The sequence below is a fragment of the Podarcis cretensis genome, assembly GCF_951804945.1.
Source record: "Podarcis cretensis genome assembly, chromosome: 5".
In the NCBI taxonomy this organism is placed as follows: Eukaryota; Metazoa; Chordata; class Lepidosauria; order Squamata; family Lacertidae; genus Podarcis; species Podarcis cretensis.
In genome coordinates, this window is record NC_137174.1 from 52,925,187 (window position 1) to 52,947,313 (window position 22,127).

The following is a 22,127-nucleotide window of genomic DNA, read 5'->3' on the forward strand; positions in this document are numbered from 1 at the left end:
CTGTAGTCTCTGAGCCTTGATTTAGGAAGTTCCAGTTGTGTTCCAGGGCATTACTTGTGTGAAAGTGTGTATAGGATGACAGCCTCTGTGCTCATTAGGAAATGTGTAAGATTTCCCAATTAGCAAATGAAAGCCAGGATGTACTGAAGGATGTACTGAGGGGTGTGTGGGGAGAAATGGGTGCAGTAGTAGTAGAAATTTATTTATATGCCAGTGGGAAGGTATTTAGCCAAAGAAAGTTTGGTGGCCCCAGCAAATTTGGGGCATTTGGAGGATATGAGGTTACCATTTTGATTCTAAAAAATGCCATTTTTTATTTTTTAAAAAATGTTTATATGGATATGAGCCTTGAGTATGGACACAAACCTCTTTCTCATGAAATGAGTCAGTTTCTGCCTTTGAAACAGTTTCTGTAAAAGCACTACCTTATGAAGGTAACAAATTTGCTTATGAAGGTAACAAATTTCTGCTCAAAGTGGGGGGGAAAGAGATTTAGAGAATGGTGGTCTGGAAACATAATCCTCTAATACAGAGCTTTCCAAACTTTTCATGATGGTGACACGCTTTTTAGACATGCATTGTTTCGTGACACAGCAATTCAGTTTTTACTAGCAAGCTGGAGGTTAAACTAACCCCTTTTCAGTCCCGGGATGCATGATATACCTACACACTGCAGCTGACACACTAACGGGTTGGTACACACAGTTTGGAAAGCTCTGCTCTAACAGTATAGATGTAGAAAGCAGGAGTATATCATATGTAATTCAGGATTCCTGTCCTGGAGGTACTGTTTCAAAGGGAAAATATCCATACATGGAGAGTAACATGGCTAACATTGACACACATACTCCTCTGCTGCTTTTGCAGCTACCTACCTGTTTTTCCAACACTTGGCCAGGAGTTTGGCATTTCAGGCACTAACCAACCTTTCTAACAACAAAACCTTTCCAACTGTCCAGGGGGTAACCCCGGTTACCCATTGGTAGAAGGATCCACCTGGCTTGACCGTCTGTAGCAACTCTGGACCCTCAACAAAATTATACAGCCATTTCTGTGATCACAAAATACAAATTAAAACAACTTCAGAATGCATTACTGTACAGTATTGTTTAAAAGGCACAAGAAGTTGCGAATTAGTCCCTAAGTAACCCCAGGCCAGTTTCTAATAACCTTATTAAAGCAAACAGGAGTTTTGTCATTAAATCCAATCCTGATTGTGAGTACTTGTTTAAAATAAAACTTTTTAATGAGCAGCAAAATATGATTTAAAATAATGCATTAAACATGATGCTCTCATTCTGCCAGGCACTGGCAATCTTCACGTTGGTGCTTTGTGTGTTTCATAAATAGCAGCAAAATTCAGCCAAAAGGTAATAAGGTTCCAGGAACAAACACTTCAATTATTATACCTTTAGGGGACGCTTTAATATTGTCATGTTTATTTATATGTGCAACTATACTGTACTACTTTCTGGGGCTAATATATTTTTTAATTCCACTGTCAGCACTTTGCCTATCACTTCAAGAATGGTAAGTTTTTCAAAATGAGTTTTAAGGCTTAGGAAATACTTTAGAGGTTTAACATAAATCAAAAGGCAGATTAAGGCGAGAGTTTGGAATGTTACTGTACTTGAAGTAGGCAAATTGCAATGCAATGCAATGTTTGGAAACTTAACTTTCTGTTCTATGTCTTGCATGCAATGCTTTAGGAATTTGCTGCTGCAAGAAACAGAGGTGTACTACTATGATAAACGTTTTCCTCTATGTAGGGATAGGGAGAAATTTGGTGCACATTTTAATGGAAACCTACCTAATTCACACTTGCTGAAACAGCATGTGAACCAAAGACACAGTAATCCATTGAAATTCATGGTAATAGCCCAGTCCTGCTGATTTTGTGTCTGTTCTCTTGAAAGGACATTTTCCTTACTCAGACACCCCCCTCCCCCAATTCTAATAGTTCTTTTACATTCTAAGTGTTCCAAAGAGGTCTTCATATCTGTAAAAGGGACATCTACCAGCACTAAGAAATACTAAAATTCTTTTGTCAAATAAATTTTGGGCAGATCTTGCAATCACAGTAAGCAGATTGCAATCTCACAATAAGACTTATTTCTTTGGTAGAACATTTTTGCATGTTGGATACCACATCACAGGAGCCTGTGAATTGGACTTTCTGGTGTGTGTAGAAGTAATAAGGAGGAAGACAGGTTTCACTTGTAACAGTGTAGATCAAGCTATTACAAATGCTTTAAAAATAACTTTCCCCAATCAAACACATTGCCTGACACTGCCTCTCTCAAGAGGTACAAGGAAAAAAATCGATCTCTCCTTAGCAGTTACAAAACAACTGTCAGAATCAACTGGTCATGGGACAATACAGCTAGGTGCCTGGTATTGGCATATTAAAAAGGATGAGCTGTTCTGCTGTGATAATCTCCAAACCCAACATGTGCCCATGTTTGCCAAATGTACAAATGCTAGCCCAAGGCCCAAGGCACATTGAGTTTATGGAGACTAAACACAGCCTGAAGTAGTAACAGATATACATTTTGTTCCTGCTGCCTTTGCCACATCTTGAAAACCAGGCAAGGATTAGTAATATTTGCAATGTGTTATCCTAAATACAATTCTGCAGGGGTAGAGGTGATGGTGATTTGCTCTTGGAAGGAATATAGAAGATTTAAAGGTATTAGATATAATAGCAATACAAATCCTCCCAAATAAATGCAGTTGCTGTTTTTTGTCTGATGATTCATGACTTCAGGAGATTCATATGGCATCAGATAGGTTTAGTTATTGTCTGCCAGCTCCTAGATATATTCATACCACCATCTCAGACATTCTTCCCTGTTATCTTAGTGTTGCTTCTGTTGCCCTTTCCCTACATTCTTTTTGATCACCCTGTTTTTTTTTCAAACACAGATCCAAATGTAGGAATGCACAGACATGCCTCAGTACATCCTGACATTCATTTGCACATTTGTGCAGATTCTAAAATTCCAGTACAATTTGTTTATTTCCCAGTAATTAAATAATAATAATAATAATAATAATAATAATAATAATAATAATAATAATTTATTATTTGTACCCCGCCCACCTGGCTGGGTTTCCCCAGCCACTCTGGGCGGCTTCCAACAAAGATGAAAGATACACTAAAATGTCACATATTAAAAACTTCCCTGAACAGGGCTGCCTTCAGATGTCTTCTGAATGTCAGGTAGATGTTTATCGCTTTGACATCTGATGGGAGGGCGTTCCACCGGGTAGAAGGTTGGCTGTAAATGACCTTCTGGTGGTGTCTCTTCTTTTGCTGAAGAAGCCCCGGGTGTAGGCAAACCAGACCCCAAAGATCACCAGGCCTAGGACGATGAGAAGCACCACCACAGCAGCAACAATGCCGCCCACGTTGACTTCACTGGTCTCCATGTGCACCTTGTCGGACTTCTGGGGGCCCCCAACTTTGTTGTCTGCCTGGCAGTAGTAGTCCCCAGCGTCATAGGCCATCATGGGCTCAAAAGACAGAAGCCCCATCTTGGGGTCCATCATGTAGGATGAATTCCTGAACAGGGAGTTGGTTTTGGGGTCTTGGGGCATCGGGATGTTGTCTTTGAACCAGGTGAAGGTGGGAGGCGGGGAGAACCACAGGTGAGAACCACTTTGGTGCCAATGGTGACCACAGAGGGCACTTGGGCCTTGGGCTTCAAGGGCGGGACTTGAACAATGAGCCGCACAGAGGAATGCCAATAGCCCTCTGAAGTGTCAACTACCTCGCAGATGTACAGGCCCGTGTCTTTCCGAGTCACCGATTTGAAAAAGAGTTCATTGGGATGGAACACGACGCGATCCTTGTAGGGGTCTGTGAAGTGACCGTCAAAATAGAACAGTGTTGTGGAGCCATCCCCCTGGAATTTCCACTCCACACGCCTTGGGGAGCTCTGGTATGCCTTGCAAGGCAGTCGTACTTCGCTGTTCTTGGGAACTTGAACGAGCGTCTCCTGGCTTGAGTGGCCTGATATCAAGGACCACAGCCCGGCGCAGAAGCAGCCCCACCAAAGCCAGCCCATCACCACCACCGCCATTGCCTCCTCCGCCGTACAAACCGACTGAGCAAGGCCGGAGCGCAGCCTACATGGTTGATGATAGAGAATTTCTCCTTGTGTATACTGAATCAGAGAACTGCAGGGCTAGGAGAGACACAGCCACTCACAAATGTTACATTTATGATAAAAGAAACCATGATTTGTTGGATTGTGTGTGTGCTTTGTTGCCATATCTTCCCCCATCAACTTTGCTACTCCCTTTATCCACTAAGCTTCCTAGTCTGTCAAACCACACATGAGTAAATCCATTGAAATGAATGGACCCAAGTTCTAATGTTCATTAGTTTCAAAGGGTCTTCTCTGAGTATGACTAACATTGCATACAGCCCATAATTTATACCAGCAAAGATCTTTTAAAAATAAAATAAAATCTGTCTGGTAACGTTTCCCCCTGTTTACCATCCCTCCTTTTTAATATCTGTCGAATGAAGGCTTGACTAAAGTGTGCCAACTTCTGCAAGTGCCTTTGATGACACTAGAACTGATAAATATGATAGGAATTATAAATGGCTTCACGGAAGGCAAATGCTCATTTGTATTTGTTTTTCTATTGCTCCCAGCACTTGGAGTTTCTTTTCTATATTTTTGCTGCATAATAAATGGGTGATAAAACAATCATTTTTTATGAGTGCTGCAAGCAAAAGTCTCTCAGCGAGTGTTATTTTAAAGGATGACCATTAACATTGTTTTAATGTGCGACTTGTACAAAGCTCTCTTCAAGTCAACTTTGATGCAGATCCATTAATAGGTTCTGATATGATATGATAAAGGTCCGTGAATGCCTTCTTTTGACTCAATATCATCATCCTGGAGACATTTAAATGTTCCTCAAAATAAAACCTTGTGGATTTCTGTCAGGCAATACCCAAGGGGCACGTCTACCTGGCTGCCAATTTTTATAATCCATGTCTAAAATGTATGCCTACCCTTTTCAAAATCTTTTTTTCAAACTCTAAAATTTTTATAGTTTACAGAGCTCTCTCCTCACCTCCAGCAATTAAAAGAAGTGAGATGAAGGGGGAGGGAGATGGAGAGAAATGCCCCCAAAACCACAAATATCCTATGCGGGTTAATAATTGTGGGAATTTGCTGCCCAAATAAATTTGCATGCTTTGAAGGGGTTAAGAAACATAGAGTTCCTGATTAGTAGAGAGGGCACTGTTTGATGTCACTTCATTTGAGTTCTCTGGTGGGAAAAAGACAAACGAGCTTAAACCTTTCTACTTCCTGCTGCCTCAGAACTTAGTTTCCCTTCCACCATGCTTCTCAGCCAGTTGGACATCTGTCTGGTCTCTGCTTCAAGCAGAGACTTCATTTTGAAGTATTTCATAATCCAGAAGTAGAATTTGGCAGCCATGTTTTTGTTTCTGTTACTGCTAGAATCAAGTGAAAGACTTTATATGAGTAAACACTATTTTAATATTTAATTTACAGTCTGTTGCATGATTCTTTTAATTATGCGGGAAAAGGGAAAATGCAGGTGCCAGTACTGCATATTCTTGAGTACCCCCAGAAAAAAAGCACTGTCAGGAACCATTGTGCAAAATCTGGTTACAATATCTTAAGAGGTCTTTAAATACATAGCAAATAGAAGAAAGAAAGAAAAGAAATTCATAGCAAACAGCAAAACAACTTTCCAAAATACAAAGTAGGTTATGCTTTATTTTATAATATTTTGTAGTTTTGATTCTTAATGTAAGTTGAGACACTTCCTTCATTTCTCCCCCCCTCCCCACCTCCCGCCCACAATACACACAGCTCTATTGAATTTTCTTTTTCCGACTTTTCTCTTCAGTAAGGCATGTCTGTTCCTTATTAAGTTATAAAGACCTGTGTGGGAGACAAATGGGAAGATGAGACTTTAAGGGAAAAGTAGGGCGTTGTTAAGAGTCAGACATCACAGCGAAGGGAACCTAGAGTGACAGGCTCAATGGCCATTAAAAATAGTAATACTTATGTTTTATTATAGTCCTTTAAAAAATAAAATAAAATAGGTTGATGTTTTCAAAGTTTGAGGCTAAAATTTGTAACTAGAGCAAGTTCTTTGTGGCCAGGGAGAGAATTTACAACAGTGGAGTTTGATTCCCTTGTTAATTTTCATTTAATGTGTGTCAGCATGAAGTGGCCTGAAAAATTTGTGCCTGGTTTTCAAAATGAATGATGTATGCCTCCTCTGCCCTTTAATTTAAATATTTATTATACTTTCCCCCAGTACAGTGGTATCTCGGATTACATACGCTTCAGGTTACAGACTCCGCTAACCCCGAAATAGTACTTCAGGTTAAGAACTTTGCTTCAGGATGAGAACAGAAATTGTGCTCCAGCAGCGCGGCAGCAGCAGGAGGCCCCATTAGCTAAAGTAGTGCTTCAGGTTCAGAACAGTTTCAGGTTAAGTACGGACCTCCGGAACGAATTAAGTACTTAACCTGAGGTACCACTGTATGATGTTTGAAGCCCCTCTTTTTCATCTTCACTGAGGAAACAAAATCAATGGCTCTTCAAAGGGTGTTGAATTAACTGAGTGAGTTTTAGGAAAAGAAAGAAGAACAGAAGTGGGGGGAGAAAAAGAAAAAGGGGAAGAGGGAGGACAAGTGGGATATTTCAAGGAATGAGACAGGAGAGACAGATTGTTGCAAAGAGAAGAAAAGAGCCCACTTCATGGTTATATTAGGTGGACAAAAGGTTCAAGTACAAAGACTATATTGTTCTGAAGTTTAAGATGTTTTTCTCCCTTTGATTGACAAGCACAGTAAATCCTCAGATCATTTATACTGCTGTTTTACTCTGTTAGTGCTATAGTATTTCTGTCTCCTTTTCAGAGCTGAAGAATATCAAATGTTTAGCTATTAGCGCTGCGGAGAATTCCTGGAGGAGGTAACTGTCCAGCAATTAAACTGCTGAATGAAAAGATTATGTTTGCAGATGGTTGTTATTTGTGAACCACTTTGGTATTTTGTCTTGACATGAAAAATGGTATAGAGATTCCCCCCCCTCCATAATACTAGTAATAATGTTGCATCAGGGAGACCTTTATGATGGTCACAGGCTTCTAACTGAACACAGAAGATCACTAGGTCATGTGCTTTAAATATGCATTGTATGGTCTTTAAATATATGGTGTGGATCTGCCTGCTGTCTGGTCAGTTACACATGTATTTAGCTCTAGTTTCCTTCATAAATTTCCCTCCACAGAGCTAGGAATGCATCGGGTGGGAGGGGACACTCCATCATCACCATCATTGTTGACCTTGTCCTCCAGACCTCACATATTCAGCAGAAAAGTCTATAGGCAGCTGATGGGCAGTGACTTCAAGGCTCGCCTTAGGGATTAGCTTTGTGCGCAGTCAATCAATTGCATCTCTACCTGCCTCATATCTGGTGTCATATATGACATGCAGTGTGGGGCAAGTGACTATGGTTTAAAGAAAACAGTCTCGAGGGCCAAATTTGGTCCATAGGATGGAGGCTCCCTACCCCCAGTCTCTGTGTATGGCAGTAGCATAATAAGTGAAGTGGTAGAAAGTCCTTTTCGTTCCAGGCACCCTTCCTACCAGGAACTGGAAGACTTCACAGGTGTCTTTTGGATGACAATTTCCCACTGGAAAAGGTGCCCAGAGGGAGTGGAGCAGAGAGTTTGATGCCCCAAGAGGTTCAAAACAGTTGCTGCTCCATGACACTAGAAAATGGGAGCTTTCCTCGGATGCCCCCATGATAGCTCAGTTGGTTAGAACATGGTGCTGATAATGCCAAAGTTGCAGGTTTGATCCCCATATGGGGCATTGCAGGGGATGGACTAGATCAGGGGTCTGCAAACTTTTTCAGCAGGGGGCCGGTCCACTGTCCCTCAGACCTTGTGGGAGGCCAGACTATAGTTTTTTTTGGGGGGGGGGAATGAATGAATTCCTATGCCCCACAAATAACCCAGAGATGCATTTTAAATAAAAGTACACATTGTACTCGTGTAAAACCATGCTGATTCCCAGACCGTCTGTGGGCCAGATTTAGAAGTTGATTGGGCTGAATGCAGCCCCCAGGCCTTAGTTTGCCTGCCCATGGACTAGATGATCCCCAGGGTCCCTTCCAGCTCTACAGTTTCTATGATTCTATGACACAGGGGTCTTTGAGGCAAGCTCCCAGTTCCGAATGGGAGGAGCCTTTGTGCTCATTTTAGACCTACAAAGCTCCAAATGGAATAAAAAGAGCTTGCAAGTCTGGCTGCTTTGCTTATTGCAGCCATGCCTCTCATGATGACCCCAGAGGGCCTGTGCCACTGCAGGGAGCTCTGGGGCAACTTTCCCCTTCCTCTTGGGAGGAGTACTTGAATAGAATGGAGTAGTGCCTCTTCAATGCTTTGCTCCCTCAGAGTCCCAGTATGTGGGAACAAGGGATGGAGAAGAAAAGCGAAACAGTCCATAATGGGAGGAGAAAGAGAGGCAGGGGTACATAATGGGGAGATAATAATGGGCATCCTGTGCTGGAAGGTCTGAAAAAACCTGCAGCCAGCCCTACTGGTCAGTGGAAATGTAACTGGGGTGGTTTCAAATACATTTGAGTTTTCCTCCTTGCTTCATTTACTGGGTCAGTTAAACTGGCATGAGAATATCTCTGATATTATGCTGGCATAGGAATCCCAATAGTAGCATATTTTCTAGATCTACTGCTACAAGGGTCTTGTGCCAATTCCTAAGGCACTCCAGCTGCTGTACATTTAGCAGAGGATTGCTTCCTAAATAATAGAAATTAGACATTCACTGGTATTGTTTAGGCTACATCCAAAAGCCTGACAGATTGATCCATATAAAACAGTAGGAGTTGTATTTTCATCCGCTGTATTCTTTTGTGTGCTGTATGTCACAATCCCCCACATTCCGTATAACAGGATACAGAAAACAGTTCAGAAGTATTAAAAAAACCCCATTAAAAGTATGTCTGGCATCCAATTACCAGCAGCAGTCCACTTCTGCAGAGCAGGTTTTGCAAGAGTTGCTGTCTTCTGCCCAAAATATGCCCCCAAAACAAAGAAAGAAAGAAACCAAAGCCTAACACACAATGCCAAGCAGCCCCGGTGAATTCCTTTTATGACCCTTTCTGAACCAGAGTTCAAAGGGATGTTTCAACCAAGATTCAGCAGGATGTTCCAACCCACAGCACAGGGGCAAATGATAGTGGGACATTTTCCATGAGCATTCTAGCCAATCAGGAGCCAATGTTAGGATTGGGAGGTCCTGGTGCTTCACAAAGCTGCTCCAGGAAGCTGTCTGAGGCTTGCCTTTCCCAAAGTTAAAAAACCAGAAGAAACACTTTAATGCATTGTTTAAGTAACATAAGCCAAACTTTGCCATCCTTCCCCAATAATTTTGGTGAAATGTGCTCCCACCTCATCTTCATTTCTCTTTTTGTACACTTCCCCCTGCAAATGTCTGGAGGGAGTAATCGAAAGAGAAAATATTGGTTCAGCACTACTTTTAATGCTGGAGGTGGATATTTAACCTGTATATAATCTGGCCAAGTCTAAGTGGGGGCAGCAGGTATTGGGAAGTGGGAAACAACAACGAAGTGCTAGAGGCCAGAGCTGTGCATGTCATGCAGTCTGCCAAGGGTAGGATAGATTGGGATCAACTGGCAGATCTCTGGCTGATTTGTAGTAGATTAGCAAGAGTTTCTGACTCATAATTATTTAATAAAAGCAATGACCAGAGTACTTTCCCACCTAGTTAGGCTCCTGAAATGAGAGGGTGGGTTAGAGAACATAATCAGAACTTTAAGTTCATTTATGCCCCTTAAAAGAATTCGTATGCTCAAAACATGCTTGGAGGCACCCTGTTCTTTTGTTTGAACTGTATCTTTTTTGCATCTCTTTGCACTTTTTTGTTTCAGAAACTAATTTCACAAGCATGCATCCTTGTAATGATGTCATCCATGATACATAGTTCTTGTCTGAATTTTCCCAAATTGCACAGTGAACTGTTCAAAGTACTCCAAAAGCATAACCTATAGCAATACTTAAAACAGCTCTGTAAGGTGAGTCAGTCTTATTATCCCCATAATGCAAATAGGGGGATTGATGCTGAGCAAGATTGGCTTTCCTAAAGCCACGGCAGAGTTGAGATTTGAACCAAGAACTTCCTCTTGCACACGCTCCCTGTTGTTTTTGCCCTGAGATGTGAGATTATGAGTGGCATAGCACAGGGGAAAAGCAAACAGTAGAAAACTTCTATAATCTGATGATAAATGGGGACCTGGAAAAACTCTTGTTTACAACATAGGCAAATAGAAGCTGCTGATGGATTATGTGCCACATGATGAATATTTTTAACAGTTAGAAGATATTGTAAATTGCTGAGACAGTGACAATGGGAAATAGCAAGTGAAAGAAAGATACTGTCTGATAGCTAAAGAAAAGCAATTTTAGTCAGGTTTCTTGCCACTTGCAAAATCGTCTTCTTGGTCCCAGCATAAAGATAAGCATCAGCAAATGGTCTGTTGTAAAGGATGGACAATAATGAGGTGATTAGTCTAGCCGAATAAATGGAGACATATTATCTGAAATGTCGTTTTCCTTAATCTGTATTATTATCTTGGAATGGAGTTCTTCTTAATATTTGAATTCTGCCTAAATCGCAAAGAATCAAATTTGTTCTTGCCTTGCTTGCCTCTATAACGTCAAAGCCAATAGCTTTCTGAATCATCCAGAACAGAGCACTTATTGTTTGGGTGTGCTCCTGGATTCAGCCCTGAATCTTTGGTGCCCTAGAGCTCTTTTGCATAACTAAGGCTACTGCACCAACTGCAACCAGTCCTGAAGACATTAGATCTGGCCATGGTGGTGTGCGCCGTACTCATTTGCACAGCTGTAACACATTGTACACGAGTCTGTCTGCATTTGAAGAGTGTTTGGAAACTTTAGCTGATTCTGAACATTGGCTGGGATCAAGTATGGTTAGCTTGTGACTCCCATGCTACCACAGTGGCAGTGGCCACCAATCCATTACTAGGCACAATTCAAAATGCTGGTTATGACCTACAAAGCCCCCCATTACTTTAGACCAGAAAGACTGTGTTTTCCAACATGAACTTGTATGGGGTTTAAGAACGTCTGGAGAGGTCCTTCTTTCTGTCCCACCAAAACTTGAAGAATGTTTGGTGTGAAGTCAAGGGAGCCTTCTCAGTGGCTGTTCTTGGGCTTTCAAACACATTGGTTGTGTTAACTGCTAAGCACCTTTATACTGATAGGGAGGGTATAAATATGATTGATACCTAGTCAGACAGACGTCCTTGATTGAAAAGTACACACCTGCTTTGTGTGGGTTCTCTTCTTGATGTCACCAGTTTTTCTCCAAAAGGCAAGTGGCATCTTTATAACTCCTTGCTCATACTTTCAGCATTTGGATCTATTATTGCAAAGAAACCAGGTATGTTCACCTCACCTCATTTGTGTCTCCTAATAACATCCACTCTAGCCATCTTGAGATAACATGAGACAACTCCTCAGATGTCTAATTATTTTTCTACACCTGGGATCATATGGAACTGCTAAGTAATGTGTGGGTGGGAGGGAAGCAAGCACATAGCATCCAGAAGGAGGAACGCTATAGGTTGTTCTGTCTGTTTGGTAGGCTGTTCCTCGCCCACTGCAGGTTCCTCATCTCTGGGAGAAACAAGGGGGAATGACAAATCTAGTTTCCTTCTGGAAGGAAAATAAAAGCTGCTAAATGATAATTGCCAAGCAGCTGCGAGGATAAACAAACCCACAAGCATGCGCTGCTGTTGACCCCCTAGAAGGAAACATAATTTCTTACTGCTCCACACAGCAGCTATTTGCTAAAGAAAAACAAAGGAAGAAACATTTCTAATTATTGAAAGGATTTCTTGTGGCTTTCCTTTTAATGAAGAATTCTGATGGTTTGCACTGGTTTTTAAGCAAGAGCCAGAGATGTAAAGCAAGGAATCATCTCCAAGTGCTTGCAGCTTGCAGAATGCAACAGCTTTTGCAGAGTTGACTGGTGAGGAAATAGACACAGCCTTGATATCACCCCCCACCCCCACCCCAAGGAATCCAGGACCGTAATGGAATTGTAAAACGAGATCTTTTGATATTTTTCTTTTCTTTTTGCTTCTGTCTATTCTGTGGGTCCCTGAAGGAAACATTATGTCTTGTACACACACCAAGAGCTGTAGTGACTTGTTTTCTGGATCAAAATAGGGACTTCAGGGGACATTAATTGGATCCACATCCAGTTTTTCAAAGGTTCACATTCATTTGTGTGGCACCATTTTGTTCCCTTCTGTATTTACTACAAAAAAATTCCTAGTTTCACCCTGCCCTGTTTTTAGATCTGGCTTCCACCCCAGTCTTTTCTCATACAAGAATGCCTCTCAGTGCCCTCAGGCTGTGTTATTGATTATGTCCCTCTTTCTGCTTGGTTTCACCTGTTTCTTGGCCTCGTTTGTCAGATGCAATATGCCAGTCAATTCCATTAAGCATATGTGATGATTAATTGCAGAATAGCAGTGCATACTTTGCAGGACCTCCTGCAAAAACCTATACAAGAACAAAACCAAAGAAGTTTTAGCTTATGGCAACAGCATATTGTTTTCTTGATAGGGTAAATGTTAATTGTCTGTTTCTTTCTATTATTTTAATTTTGTTTTGTTAATGTTACAAATCTTCTTATGGAACATATATTCCATAAGTTGAGAAGTTTTTAATATTTAATACACAGTTGTGTTTTTATACTGTGTTGGAAGCTGCCCAGAGTGGCTAGGGAAACCCAGTCAGATGGGTGTGGTGAGGTATCTTTTTTGGCCAATAGTCTGATCAAACAGGGCTCCTATTTGTGATCCTTCCATCAGTAAACTGATGAGAGTCATTTATTTATTTTGCTAGTTCTTGACCTTTATTCTTTTTCTTATGTTGTTTCTGTCTGTCTGTCCTCTTCCATCAGGAACTCAGCTGTCTCTCTGTGCCCCATCCGTTTCCTGTGCTCGGGGTCATACAATGGGGCTGTCTCCTTTTATCACTATGAAGAAGATTAAATGCAGAGATGATGAACTGTCCCTGCCTCCTTCTTCCACAAATGTTCCCCACCACAATGTTTACTGTCATTATGGTGGCTAATTGTGGCTGAGCAATCCTTGCACTGCAGAGATCATGCCTTCCCAGTATAACTGTTTCTCCCAAGCAAATATAATGGTTGTTGTTGTTTAGTCGTTTAGCCGTGTCTGACTCTTCGTGACCCCATGGACCAGAGCCCGCCAGGCACTCCTGTCTTCCACTGCCTCCCGCAGTTTGGTCAAACTCATGCTGGTAGCTTCGAGAACACTGTCCAACCATCTCATCCTCTGTCGTCCCCTTCTCCTTGTGCCCTCAATTTTTCCCAACATCAGGGTCTTTTCCAGGGAGTCTTCTCTTCTCATGAAGTGGCCAAAGTATTGGAGTTTCAGCTTCAGGATCTGTCCTTCCAGTGAGCACTCAGGGCTGATTTCCTTAAGAATGAATAGGTTTGATCTTCTTGCAGTCCATAGGACTCTCAAGAGTCTCCTCCAGCACCATAATTCAGCAGTAAGGTACATTCACAATTTGGGACAGATCATGCAATATGCTATGTAATATTTTTAGCACTATCTGTAATATAATGCTCACTGCAGCATATCATGACCAGTGCTACAAAATTTGACAAGGCACAAATAAATAGCAAATAGCAAAAATAAAAAGAAATATTGCTGACGCTACTAAAGTTGGTGAGGTTTGCATTTTGTCACAACTATGGAATCAAAAGCTGCTGAAACAATGTAGGGATGTGCAGGTAATGGAAGAATGCTCCAGTTCTGGGAGAATTCCTTCATCCCATCTTCAATCATTCTCCGCACAAGCACTAGCTTTGATTACAGGGAATGTGGGTGAGGCCCCTTCAATCTTCATTAGGCTCAGCTTAATGTTCAAAAACTAACCCAGTGGCCATAAAGGAAGTCTGGGTATGCAAAACTTTCATATCTGTCCTACCGCCACTTGCTTGTTAGCCCCTTCTTCCCTACCTGTTCATGGTTACCATAGCAATGGCAATTGCTAATCCTAATGCTGCTTGATGGATTCCCCATGCCCCTTCAGCTGTGCCAGGATGAAGGAAAGAAGAATTTCTCCCACTCCAATATGGCATTATCTTAATGCCAAATCTGACTAAAGGAAATGCTTCTTACCTTCATTTTCACATAGTGTCACATAGCCAAGCCTGGCTACATGGTGCAATCGTAAAGCCAAATCAGAGGAAGAGTTTGAAGCATTACCTTCACTCTGATATGGCTTTTTGTCATCACATAGCTAGTCTGTTTTTGCAGTGTGATGATGGCACGGCACCAAACTGAGTAGCTAAAGGGTGGGGATGGGGAAAATGGCACAGGGTAGCTGCAGGGACCATGGTCACCACCCAAGGAAAAGTGTTTTGCAGTACACCTCTGAATAATTTGCCCCATTTGAGTTTTCCTTGCCCAAAGAATCTCTAATGGTGTTTTATAACCTGTGAACAACACAAGGAAACTGAGGTTTGATTCAGTTCCACCCCAGTTATCATCCCTTCATGCATTATTTTCTTATACCACCTAGAGGAAAAACAGTGGTGGGCAGCTGATTTCAGACTGACATTCATCTCCTCCTACTCTTGATCATGGTTGTTTTATTTGTACCAGTTGCAGAAGACAAGAGAATTTTGTCGTGTCTCAGCATTTTCTAAGGAGAGTTTCAGTTTCTGTAAAATCGTGCCAACTATAGCAGCTGCTTGAACTCGGAGTTCTCAACAGATTTTAACAGTACACAGAAAATGGATCTATGCAACTTTTTTTTTTTTTTTGCACTGATAAGAAGCCTCATTGCTTGTTTCCCATTGCCTTGAATACTTTATTTTTAAAAAGAGACATACTAAAATAGTCAGCACAATCCATTCCCCCTTTTGCTCAGTACATTTTGGATTCTAAATGGGTATGACAGGGAAAAAAATCTTACTCCAAAAGGAAGTACACAGAGAGAAACTGAATGTTCAGTTATTTGTCTCTCTGCCCATGTATCAATTTAGCCTGTCAATTAATATTGTTTCTCTTGAAACTTTATATATAAACAAAACCCTGGACAGCCATGGGAAGTATAACATGTATTGCAGATGCATTAGTAACAACATTCCTATGACAAATACAAGCTTCCTTGTCTCAAAAAACAGGCCAGAAGTCCTAGAACGACTTATCTGCCTTCACTTACCATCACTGATCTTTCTTTCTTTGCAAACTTCCATTTGATATTGTTGGTAGGGCTTAGCATCAACTTAAGGCAGGACAGTTACTAGTGAGAGGAAGGCTTACAGAACACATAAAGGGTCTAAGTTTTAGTTCAGTGTTGTCAGGACCTTATCCAGGCAAGTGCAGCACAATAAATCTTTGCTCCCAAGGGTTAGGAATTTCCTGAGCAGTGCTAAGGATGGCCTAGTTCCCAAGAGCCTTAAAACACCCGTTACACCCTTCTTTCTAGCATCCAGGTCTTGGACAAGAACAACATGCTTAGTGCTGAGCACCATTTGCATTTTGGCCAATTTCTCAGGGTGTGTGTGCCATCGTGTCCCAGAATTCCCTGTAAGAGTGGCGCCCATCATTATGCAACTTTGTTCCTGGGGACCTTTTGGGAAAGGGAAATGGTGGCCATCAGCCCCTAGGAGAAGTTTTGAGGAGCAGCTGTGAGTTTCTTCCCCACCTTGTCTTTCTGCTTCTTCCCATGAAATCTCCTGGCTAGGTTCACCACTCTGTCTAACTCTCACAACCCTCCCCCTTCAAATTAGAGCCAAAATATCTTGTCTAAGAGCTCTAAGCTCAGAACTAAAATAATCAAGTGCAGTAACAAAAACAGACAAACCAGAATTACACAAGTGCAATTATAAAATAATTTGTAGCTTAAGGGGGGGGGGATCTAAATGCAAAATAGACATTGGTACATCTGCAAATGTAATGATTACAAGGTCATTCTCAACATTATAGAAAATAGAGAAGCAAAATGATTCTTAATGGTACTAGAGACAAATCAACAAGGAAAAAAGACAGTTGCTTCCACGTCAGTCTTTAAACTATAGTCTGAAGCCCTTTCTATCAACAAGTGATACTGCATGCATGTTGAACACTGAACACATACCTCTAGTCAATTTGCAAGCCAACAGAAACTTTTTTAGTGATGAGTAGTATGTAGCACATCAAAGGCACAATTGCTCAAAAACTGAAATAATGTATTAAAAGGACATGGATATTATGCAGGCTCCAAAGCAGATGGGACAATCAAATGGAGAGAAAGAGGGAAAATATGAAATGGGAAATGATATCATTGCCAGGTTGACAGATCTTACAGAATAAAAATCCTAGGAAAAAATATATAGTTCTAGCAATTTAAACAAGGTATTATTATCAAATGCTTGCCACATAAGAAATCTTACCTGATCTTGCAATGCCTGTGCGGGATGAAAAATATGGATACTGGCAAGTCTCGTTAGATGAATAATGCCACTATCTTGCTACAATTGAGACTTCAAAAGGCCATTACTGATAGCAACGGATCCTATCGAAATAAAACCAGCGGCAACAGAGAAATATCAGTACCACCAATGGAATGTGTCTTTTAAAGCAAATCAGTGTCAAAAGAGCTGAAATTGTAATGTATGGCTATAGAGACATGATAGAGAAAAGAGTAGCCTGCTAATACTGCAATCTCATTTGTCTCCTACAAAGGGCCAGAAAAATAAACCTAAAATCCAGCAAAAATAAAGTGAGGCTCTGTCTTACAACAGTACCTTGCATGGCACATCCTGGATCCTCACAATTTGCAACTGGGCTTTGAAAGGGCAATTCAACAAATTACAGAGCACCCAACCTGGTCATCTTACATCATTTACTAAGAGATAATTACACTGCACACTTTCACAGGTTAATTCTTTAACAGCTCTTAGATCCATCTGGACCCAGTGGCTGCTTAAATTGTATTCATTGGTAAAACCAAGAAGTTAATCTTCCAAGTGCCCTCCCTTGACTGAGACACAAGTATCTGGTGGTCTGTCTCTTTCTTGGTGAAGCAAAGAATTTGCTCATCTCCTCTAGAAAATCCTTACATTCCTTTAACATTCTTTTGATATGCTCATCCAGAGGTCAGAATTCTGATCAGTGGCGCAGCAAATGTTGTGTGATATACTAAGTAACAAGGCCTCTGTATCTGGGACAGTATTAAATGATCAGGGCACATGCTTTCTTAACCAACCAGCCTCAACATCTTGAAAGTATAGCACAGAACTGTATGTGTTTCCTTAAAGATCAATAATATAGATTTTGCTCCCTTTCCCATGCAAACATTGCTGGAGTCAGTTAGTGTCTGTAGCGCATAAGTAACTTTATTAACAGTTTGATGCATGGCTTCCTCTGCAAATATAAAATCATTTAATCAGTTTAGTTTACCAGGGCACAAGAGTAATGGATTATTGCTACAAGCACATGTTCAATTGTGGCGAGCCTTTTCCTTCAGTACTGGACTAGGCTCTCTGCCCCAGAACTCTCCCTCATTGTTTCTGGTTTTTCAGGAGCAAGTTTTAATGGTATAACTAGTTGGTAAAAGCAACAACAACCCACACAAAGAATTGTGCCTAATCAAACATAATTTTGTGATCTATTTCCCATGTTGGTCTTCAGAGCTTCACTCAAATTACTAATAGGCTACATTAAGATTTTGCTGCAGTCATTTGTGCTTTTGTTTTATAAAGTAGGCTCATAACATTTCTTGAGATATGTCCAGCACAGCCATATACATCTCTTGAGTTTAACGGACCATACTCCCAAGTAAGTGTGTATAGCACTGTAGCCTAACACAATATAAATACATTTTAATATTTATTTAGTCACCTCACAAAATAATTTCTCTAGGCAATGCAAACGGGCCTCAAACAGAAAAAAAGATCTGCTGGAGATCACTTCAGGTACAATAGCTTTTGCTGTGACTGTCCCTTTAAGATGGCCCCAATCTGCCTCACCAAGAGACAAGACTGCTGCTACTCAGCCTGTGCAGGGGGAAGCAGGGCAGGATAGGAGCACCTGCTACTGGAAGGGCTGTTGAGGCTCAGGAACTTAAATAGCCCAGAAGAAGCAATTGCCAGAGAGGCAGAAAATAGTTTCCTGGAAAAGGAGTCAAGCTGAGCTGAGGGTCTCTTGGCTCCACTACAGGTCCTTCTTCCACCTGCAGTGGAACACAGAAGGTCCCAAGCCCATATGACAAGGATTTGGGAGGACCAGGCCATATCTTAAGGAGGGGCCAGCAGCAGAGCCCCTGGACCTTTCAGTCTCCCAACACCCAAACCTTGGATAAGGAGGTCTTGGGATGTACCAGCTGAGAAGTTGTGTTTGTACTGCCTGAGACGGGCCTATGGAGTTGGGAGCTTGATCCTGTAAAAAGGTAAAGGTAAAGGTACCCCTGCCCGTACGGGCCAGTCTTGACAGACTCTGGGGTTGTGCGCCCATCTCACTTAAGAGGCCAGGGGCCAGCGCTGTCTGGAGACACTTCCGGGTCACGAGGCCAGCGTGACATCGCTGCTCTGGCGAGCCAGAGCCGCACACGGAAACGCCGTTTACCTTCCCGCTGGTAAGCGGTCCCTATTTATCTACTTGCACCCGGAGGTGCTTTCGAACTGCTAGGTTGGCAGGCGCTGGGACCGAGCAGCGGGAGCGCACCCCGCCGCAGGGATTCGAACCGCCGACCTTTCGATCGGCAAGTCCTAGGCGCTGAGGCTTTAACCCAGAGCGCCACCTACCTAATGCTAAACCTCAGCAAACCCCGTGTAGCTACATTTGGCATGTCAGATCCTGATCTGGGGCTCAACACACTAGGGAATCTACGGACACTGAAGCTTTGAAGGTGCCCCTTCTGCAGCTTGACATCACAGTTAAACAGTAAAATTACAGTAAATTCAGACTTACTGAATCTAAACAAAGCATAAGGGAATAACACAAATGCAACCAAACATTTAATGCATAAGAATAATCCCAAACCAAATTATTGGCAGTTCTAGTTTGGATCTTGTCAGGGCATGAATAAATGACAGTTTAAGGAACTGGGTGCATATTCCATGATGGAAGAAATGTTGGATATATTAATCAGATCTATTGATTTATGATCCATTTCTTCTATTGATGTGATTTTATTGTTGATTTTATGTTGCTTACCAGCGTTATAGTTTTAAGGTTGGAGGTGGAGAAAATCTTCAAAATACATACATACATACATACATACATACATAAAAAGTAAGAAAATAAACAAGAATAGCAGAGGAAGATAAAATGGGATTTAAAGCTGTGCATTTTGAGCTTCCAATCTTCTGAAACAAGGGGTGGATGGTCTATAATTCCTCAGATATTTCCTTCTGTTCATCTGGTTAGCGATATGTAAGCATCCTATGGATCTTTTACAACTTTTTTAAAAATAATAATAATACACATATAGTTTATCAGTGTTGTTGAATGAACAGTATCAAGGCTGCAATAATAGCCAATATCAGTCAGACTAAATAATAAGGAAACTGCTTCTAGGCTCTTGAGCCTGATGCTTTTTCAATAGAATTGTCAGCCTCTTTTTAAATGCAAATTGTGACTCATCATCTGGGGATCATCACAAGCTCCAGAGAAGCACTAGAGGCAAGTGAATCCATCCAGTTCATTAAACTGCATCCCCTTGTAATGAAAAGTATCATTCTCTCAAGAGCGTTGACTAGCGAAGTTCGCTCTTGGCAGAGTCTGCTTTGCTAGGAGCCTGTGATATTTTAGCTACAGAAGAGAATGCAAGTTTCATTACTCAAATGCAAATTTAGCCTGAGGGGAGGAAAAAACTTTGATCCTGAAAATGTGCTACTAGCAGGGTTCTGAAGATTCAAAACTTAAACAAGATGGCGGACATCTGGGTATCCCTACAGACTGAAGGACATCATGGACATCTGGTAAAACCAAGTGGGATTCTAGGAAAGCCTTCTTAATTTTGGTTGGATTTACATCAAAGTAAAATATAATTAGAGCTGCAGTCTTAGTTAAAAATTAAAAGAGCAATTTAGGAAGCTGTTTGCTTATTGATGTTTTTATTCATTTGAATTAAAATAGCTAGGTACTGCTAAAATGTATTTTTTCTGATTAGTAGTCTGGTAGAGAGAAGTTTTTCAGATAAGCTCTTTAAAATGCATTATCCATGGTGTATACTGGCATCATAATACAACGCTGAAGTATTTAAGAGCCACTCAGGAAGTAGCAGAATTGTCACACAAAGAGATAGGCAGGCTCGGTCCTCGATATTAATCCAGTCATTTCACCCTAGCACAAGCACTCTATTGGGTACTCAAGCAAAAGCAGAGGTTTATTCTTTTCCAGTAGTTTACTGCATTCTTCACAAATCCATGCTGCAAAACACTACAACGTTGGGTTTTCTACCTATCATAAAATACTAAAGAGCATTTTAAACCTGCCAAAAATAAAGTTGAGATCCTGGATCCCAGTGTGGAATGTTCCACAGATTCTACAATAATTAAAGAAACAGTTTAACAGATGGCTCATATGTATGAACCAAACCCTTTCCTGAGAGCACTGGGTGAAAGGGGGATTTCTGACAACACTGGACCCAAGAAATCCAATACAGAAGACCTAAAGGACAGTACGTACACATGCATTGAAATACACGCACAATTAAATAAGTTACCTTCTAACTGGGATTGGATGCCATAAATATGCATGAAACCCATTTATTATCTCCTGTATACGAATGAATGCAGTTCCTAAGGAGGGAAAGTAAAGCACTGCTCTTGGGCAGGGGGTAGGCACGAAGACACTAAGAAGGTCCCCAACCTGTCCTCCGTCCCTGACACCAGGAACTATGGCTTTCACTGGCAGTGATCCCATAGGCCTCTGTGTGCAGTGTGAACTAATGGGACAAGGAGGGAAGAGGGAAAAGGAAATCAAACCGAGGCACCTGTTCTTAAAGAATTGTTCTTATAATGCAGGGGTCAGCAAAATATTTTAGCCGTGGGCCGGTCCACTGTCCCTCAGACCTTGTGGCGGGCCACAGAAGTGGCACAGCGGGGGGGGGCTGGAAGAAGAGGCAAAGGGGGCAAGTAGTCCTCTCCCCACCCCCCAGCCCCAGCCGCTGTGCTTACCTTCCCTGGGGCTGCTGCCACCACCACCGCCGCCGCTGCTGCTTCTCATGGGTAAGCAGAGCGAGCTCGTCAGCTCTGCTGTCTGGCCCACAGAGTACCAAGGCAGCAGCAGCAGTGGAGGAAAGATGAGCAGCATGAAAGGGCTGGCTGCAGAGAGGGGCTGCTTAAAATGGCACTCAGCTCTCCCCACCTGCAATTCCCAGCAAGGTTTTGTAAGCATCACTGAGCTAATGTACATGAAATGATCTGAGCACTTGAAAAGCATGTAGGTACCAGGGGCATCTTACCCATAGAGGCTAGTAGTGTGGGGTGGCAGGGTGCCAAGTTCTGGAGGGCGTCAGGGAAGAGGCGGAGGCTGGATGTGGCGCCTCCCAGCACCAGCTCGCCACCCTCGCCTGCCTCTGCCATGCCATGCCGAAGCAGCGCCATCCTCCGTAAAAAAGGTCGACAACTCTGGGAAATGGGGGGGGGGAGTGCTGGAGGGAGCTTTGCACCATGGCGCTGGATATGCTTAAGACGGCCCTGGTAGGTACATAAATAGATATGAATGATTATTATAGTTGGTTGTGTGTCTCTTGGCACCTTTCAAAATGCAGCCATCTTTCTCCCCAGCATAGTCGAGTTGGAGCTCAAGGGGTGGGGGTCCTTCCCCACTTTTGCCCCCAACAACACACTAGATCCAGATTGTAATAACATACTGGTGCTTTTTAGATGTTCATTCTTTGGAGATGTTCAGTCTACTGACTTCATGTGTACAAACATTACATGCGACCAAGAACTTGCCTGGGGGAGGCACATTTGTTCCATCTCCAATTATGGTACAATAAAAAAC

The 22,127-nt window shown here is 41.9% G+C and overlaps 1 pseudogene across 1 annotated transcript; it reads right to left on the reverse strand.

Annotated features, from left to right (window-relative positions):
* Positions 1-3,231: 3,231 nt before the first annotated feature.
* LOC307217412 (junctional adhesion molecule A pseudogene) lies at positions 3,232-4,125 on the reverse strand (annotated as a pseudogene). The gene has a single exon. The product of its transcript is annotated as a junctional adhesion molecule A pseudogene (transcript).
* Between the last annotated feature and the right edge of the window lie 18,002 nt (positions 4,126-22,127).